At 41.9% G+C, this 6537-nt stretch overlaps 1 protein-coding gene across 1 annotated transcript in view; it reads right to left on the reverse strand.

The window, feature by feature from the left end:
- LOC128695602 (PDF receptor-like) overlaps positions 1 to 6176 on the reverse strand; it is a gene marked incomplete at its 3' end in the record, with an annotated part of 126155 nt that extends 119979 nt beyond the window's left edge. Inside the window, exon 1 of the mRNA XM_070080048.1 lies at positions 3686 to 6176. The remainder of the gene's footprint in view (positions 1 to 3685) is intronic.
- Between the last annotated feature and the right edge of the window lie 361 nt (positions 6177 to 6537).

The following is a 6537-nucleotide window of genomic DNA, read 5'->3' on the forward strand; positions in this document are numbered from 1 at the left end:
ATCTCGTCAGAAAGATAGACCAAGAAGTCTTGATTCCATTTCTTTTTGAGAGCTCTTATTGAATTTGCACCTCCCATTTTGCTGCAACATTTTTGCGCATTACAATTTTCGTCACATTTCAGTCAAGGACTTATAAAATCCTCTCCATGCCCTAACAAGACCACTGAGAAAAATAAAATCCTCTCCATGCCCCAACAAGACCACTGAGAAAAATAAAATCCTCTCCATGCCCCAACAAGACCACTGAGAAAAATAAAATCCTCTCCATGCCCCAACAAGACCACTGAGAGCATATAAAATCCTCTCCATGCCCCAACAAGACCACTGAGAGCATATAAAATCCTCTCCATGCCCCAACAAGACCACTGAGAGCATATAAAATCCTCTCCATGCCCCAACAAGACCACTGAGGACATAAAAAATCCTCTCCATGCCCCAACAAGACCACTGAGAGCATAAAAAATCCTCTCCATGCCCCAACAAGACCACTGAGAACATATAAAATCCTCTCCATGCCCCAACAAGACCACTGAGAATTTGACACATGCGCAACATCTGGGTATCTTTATTGTAGACGTTTCGCCATCCAGTGGCTTTATCAATACAAATTCAAAGACATAATGTGAAGACAGTAGAACTATGTAGAAAAGCTGAGGTAATCAGTCCCTCAGGCAAGGCTGAGGGACTGATTACCTCAGCTTTACTGAAGAAACGTTTCTCTCGTGTGGTGACACATGTTTATTCAAACTTTTTCCTGTTTCTGCTGTTTATACTTTTTTCTGTTCATGTTGATAATTTCCCCTGTTTATACTTTATCCTGTTACTACTGTTTATACTTTATCCTGTTACTACTGTTTATACTTTATCCTGTTACTACTGTTTATACTTTATCCTGTTACTACTGTTTATACTTTATCCTGTTACTACTGTTTATACTTTATCCTGTTACTACTGTTTATACTTTATCCTGTTACTACTGTTTATACTTTATCCTGTTACTACTGTTTATACTTTATCCTGTTACTGCTGTTTATACTTTATCCTGTTACTACTGTTTATACTTTATCCTGTTACTACTGTTTATACTTTATCCTGTTACTACTGTTTATACTTTATCCTGTTACTACTGTTTATACTTCATCCTGTTACTACTGTTTATACTTTATCCTGTTACTGTTGTTTATACTTTATCCTGTTACTACTGTTTATAATTTATCCTGTTACTGCTGTTTATACTTTATCCTGTTACTGCTGTTTATACTTCATCCTGTTACTACTGTTTATACTTTATCCTGTTACTACTGTTTATACTTTATCCTGTTACTGCTGTTTATACTTTATCCTGTTACTACTGTTTATACTTTATCCTGTTACTGCTGTTTATACTTCATCCTGTTACTACTGTTTATACTTTATCCTGTTACTACTGTTTATACTTTATCCTGTTACTACTGTTTATACTTTATCCTGTTACTACTGTTTATACTTTATCCTGTTACTACTGTTTATACTTTATCCTGTTACTACTGTTTATACTTTATCCTGTTACTACTGTTTATACTTTATCCTGTTACTACTGTTTATACGTTATCCAGACATTACCTGCAAGAGAAAAACCCAGTTGCCTTCGTGAACGTTATTACTACTGTTGGTTACAACAGGTTACCTGTTGACTGCGTTACTGCGTCTTACGTTAAATACGCGATCCTTGACACCTGTCTCGTACTTATCTCAGCTTTGCAGTTTTTAAAACAGAGGTGAGCGTGTCCTAACATCTTGGTAGGAACTTAGGAACCTTACTCAAAGATTTTCTTATAGCAAAATATCTTCGTGAGATAATTCAGTGTTGGTAATGTACATTCCCCAGAATATATATATATATATATATATATATATATATATATATATATATATATATATATATATATATATATATACATATATACATATATACATATATATATATATACATATATACATATACATATAGGAAAGGTAGGGGGTGTGTGGACCAGGTGTTTACAGTGAAACATATAAGTGAACAGTATTTAGATAAGGCTAAAGAGGTCTTTGTGGCATTTATGGATTTGGAAAAAGGCGTATGACAGGGTGGATAGGGGGGCAATGTGGCAGATGTTGCAAGTGTATGGTGTAGGAGGTAGGTTACTGAAAGCAGTGAAGAGTTTTTACGAGGATAGTGAGGCTCAAGTTAGAGTATGTAGGAAAGAGGGAAATTTTTTCCCAGTAAAAGTAGGCCTTAGACAAGGATGTGTGATGTCACCGTGGTTGTTTAATATATTTATAGATGGGGTTGTAAGAGAAGTAAATGCGAGGGTCTTGGCAAGAGGCGTGGAGTTAAAAGATAAAGAATCACACACAAAGTGGGAGTTGTCACAGCTGCTCTTTGCTGATGACACTGTGCTCTTGGGAGATTCTGAAGAGAAGTTGCAGAGATTGGTGGATGAATTTGGTAGGGTGTGCAAAAGAAGAAAATTAAAGGTGAATACAGGAAAGAGTAAGGTTATGAGGATAACAAAAAGATTAGGTGATGAAAGATTGAATATCAGATTGGAGGGAGAGAGTATGGAGGAGGTGAACGTATTCAGATATTTGGGAGTGGACGTGTCAGCGGATGGGTCTATGAAAGATGAGGTGAATCATAGAATTGATGAGGGAAAAAGAGTGAGTGGTGCACTTAGGAGTCTGTGGAGACAAAGAACTTTGTCCTTGGAGGCAAAGAGGGGAATGTATGAGAGTATAGTTTTACCAACGCTCTTATATGGGTGTGAAGCGTGGGTGATGAATGTTGCAGCGAGGAGAAGGCTGGAGGCAGTGGAGATGTCATGTCTGAGGGCAATGTGTGGTGTGAATATAATGCAGAGAATTCGTAGTTTGGAAGTTAGGAGGAGGTGCGGGATTACCAAAACTGTTGTCCAGAGGGCTGAGGAAGGGTTGTTGAGGTGGTTCGGACATGTAGAGAGAATGGAGCGAAACAGAATGACTTCAAGAGTGTATCAGTCTGTAGTGGAAGGAAGGCGGGGTAGGGGTCGGCCAAGGAAGGGTTGGAGGGAGGGGGTAAAGGAGGTTTTGTGTGCGAGGGGCTTGGACTTCCAGCAGGCATGCTTGAGCGTGTTTGATAGGAGTGAATGGAGACAAATGGTTTTTAATACTTGACGTGCTGTTGGAGTGTGAGCAAAGTAACATTTATGAAGGGATTCAGGGAAACCGGCAGGCCGGACTTGAGTCCTGGAGATGGGAAGTACAGTGCCTGCACTCTGAAGGAGGGGTGTTAATGTTGCAGTTTAAAAACTGTAGTGTAAAGCACCCTTCTGGCAAGACAGTGATGGAGTGAATGATGGTGAAAGTTTTTCTTTTTCGGGCCACCCTGCCTTGGTGGGAATCGGCCGGTGTGATAAAAAAAAAAAAATATATATATATATATATATATATATATATATATATATATATATATATATATATATATAATTTGGATGGAACCTTCGATGAGCTCTAAGGAAATTAGTCGCATTTGTGTCCTTTTATCTAACAGATTAAACCTAATCCTAACATTTCTTTTCACTTCTGCATAAAATGAGAAATGGCGGGAGTGTAAATATTACCATCGGGAAGATTAATAAGAACTTACGTTTGACAGCCTTTCAAAATACTCTGGTATAGTGCTTACCTGAGCAGACGAATTTCTGGGGAGCAGGGAACAGTAGCTGTGAAAGTAGCACTGGGAGCAGGGAGGGGAGCATGATTGTACTAGCGGAGGCTGGAACAGTAGCAGCAGTGCCTGGTACAGTAGTAGTAGTGGCTGGAACAGTAGCAGCAGTGGCTGAAATAGTAGTAGTAGTGGTTGGAACAGTAGCAGCAGTGGCTGAAACAGTAGTAGTAGTGGCTGGAACAGTAGCAGCAGTGGCTGAAACAGTAGTAGTAGTGGCTGGAACAGAGGCAGCAGTGGCTGAAACAGTAGTAGTAGTGGCTGGAACAGTAGCAGCAGTAGCTGAAACAGTAGTAGCAGTGACTGGAACAGTAGTAGTAGTGGCTGGAACAGTAGCAGCAGTGGCTGGAACAGTAGTAGTAGTGACTGGAACAGTAGCAGCAGTGGTTGGGATAGTAGTAGCAGTGGCTGGTACAGTAGTAGTAGTGACTGGAACACTAGCAGCAGTGGCTGGAACAGTAGCAGCAGTGGCTAGAACAGTAGTAGTAGTGACTGGAACAGTAGCACCAGTGGCTGGAACAGCAGTAGTAGTGACTGGAACAGTTGCAGCAGTGGCTGGAACAGTAGCAGCAGTGGCTGGAACGGTAGTAGTAGTGACTGGAACAATAGCAGCAGTGGCTTGAACAGTAGCAGGAACAATAGCAGCAGTTGCTGGAACAGTAGGAGGAACAGTAGTAGCAGTTAGAGTAGGAGAGTAGCACAAGACACTGGTTCTGGCGTTTGTGTTTGTATGTGTGTGTTTGTGTGTGTGTATGTCTTTGTGTGCGTGTTATGGCTTTGGTTGGCCCTTAGCCACGGCCTCCTTCACAGAGTCAGCCCGCTCTCTTGACAGCCAGCCCCCCCTTTCCAGGGAGGGGACTAAGAGCTGTGAAGCAGCCCCCTCTGGGTGTGAGACGTCTTCATATACACCTCCACTTGCCACACTCTCGCAAAGTCACACTACCCCAGGGGACACACTCCACGGGACACACCCCACAGAACACACCTCAGGGGATACAAAGTTTTCTCGGCACCTTTCTAGCAGTCTCAGTTGAAGTGGGTCACATTTCTATAACTGCAATTCTCCACACCTTTATCGGGAAGTTCTTTTCACTCAAACAAATTCGCCTTCTGACACTCTCGAAACAGAAAACTAGATGCTGACAGAAAACTCTTTCATGCGACAGCGTTTCACGATGTTTTTCTTTTTACACACATGGAAAGGTAAAATACTATTAAGCTGCCCAGTTTCGATGATCTTACTTTCTTTTTTTACCGGCTTCCCTCAACCTTGTTATTCATTTCCAGAAGACTGGAGTGTAACTGCTTGGATGAGCACTAACTGGAGCCTCGCAAATTAAGACTGGAGAGTATCCTTCTGACTTAGTACTGTTGGGGAAGTCTGTTGTCACTGGTAGGAGTTACCAAAGCTGTGTGAAGTACCTTTCTTTGATGGTCGTGGAGGATGAAGAGGATGAGGTGGTGGCCAGAGGGTTGTGGAGGAATTACTCGTTGTAAGTGGAGGAGGTAGATTAGGAAGAGGAGAAGGGAGAGGTTTTGGTTGGGGGTTGATTCACCCATTCATCGCTAAGGAATAATGAGAGGGAAAGGAGATCCCCATTTCCTACCCATGACCTCCGTGGCACACACCATTATCAGAAATTTTCGCGACTTGACAGCGGTTAAAAATAGATCGAAATGTTATCTAAAGTTTCTCTCTGAGTTGTGATTTGTCGTGAATTGTTCTCGGTATTGCGACTTTTTTCCTAATTTTTCAAGTTTTTCCACTTTTTTTTCCAAGTCAGCAAACACTGCACAAGCGCGTCCAAACTTATGTTTGCCAGTCAGTTAAGATTCATTTCCCTTCGCCCCGTTTCCCAGTGGCACGCCAAGTTGCCGCCGCTATCAGAGTTCATGCGAGGTCACACCTAGAGATGAGCCATGACACTATAAGAGGTCACTGTGTGTATGTATGTTGACCCCTTGACGCTATCGTCCTTTGGTCGATCCCTTAGTCGTCGTCTTAGGTCGTATGGTAAGGACTCGACACTTCTCGGATATTGTTTTCTTGAAGGTTGCGACAGCTTGAGTGTCGTTGCCCTAGTGCGGCAGATGCGTTACGTCAGATTGGGTGTCGGTTCCTTGGTACGGCAGGAAGGGTGCGACACGTTGGGGTTGGTTGGAGTGAGAGCGAGTGTCGCTCCGTGGTAGATAAGGAAGGCACGAGTGGGGGGAAGGTGACACGCGCGGCTCCTGCTGAAGACTGTCTGCCGTGAACGCTCGGGACCACGCGCGTTTGTGTGGGAGAGAGAGAGAGAGAGAGAGAGAGAGAGAGAGAGGGAGACAGAGATTGGGTTCTCTTACACTTCCATACGCGCTCTACTTGCTCTTTCTATTACTGCTTCTCTTGCTGCTGCTGCTACTGGTGTTGTTCCTTCTCTATCTACCTCAGTAAGTAATTAAGGTTATTTTGGTACAGGTATACATAAATACAGTTACATAAATTATCATACATAACATTCGTAATGAGGTTCAGATATGCAATCCTCTAGAACTCATCAAAACGTCATCTTAAACACAGATATTAATAAATAAGCAACACGCCCCGCTCATTTATCTGGTACAAACGAACCCTTCACTAAATCCATCATTACACAGCTACATGTAAACAAGAATTACAACGATAGATTAAAAGCTCTCAGAACTCTTACTGACTACAGTCGTAATTACAGAACTAGCATGAGAATACTCAGCATGATGTACACAATCTGTATTATATCCTTAACTGATTACGTTACGCCTATGTTAATGTTAGCTAAGGTAAATTCTCTCCG

Source organism: Cherax quadricarinatus, unplaced genomic scaffold (assembly GCF_038502225.1).
Source record: "Cherax quadricarinatus isolate ZL_2023a unplaced genomic scaffold, ASM3850222v1 Contig99, whole genome shotgun sequence".
NCBI classification, from domain to species: Eukaryota; Metazoa; Arthropoda; class Malacostraca; order Decapoda; family Parastacidae; genus Cherax; species Cherax quadricarinatus.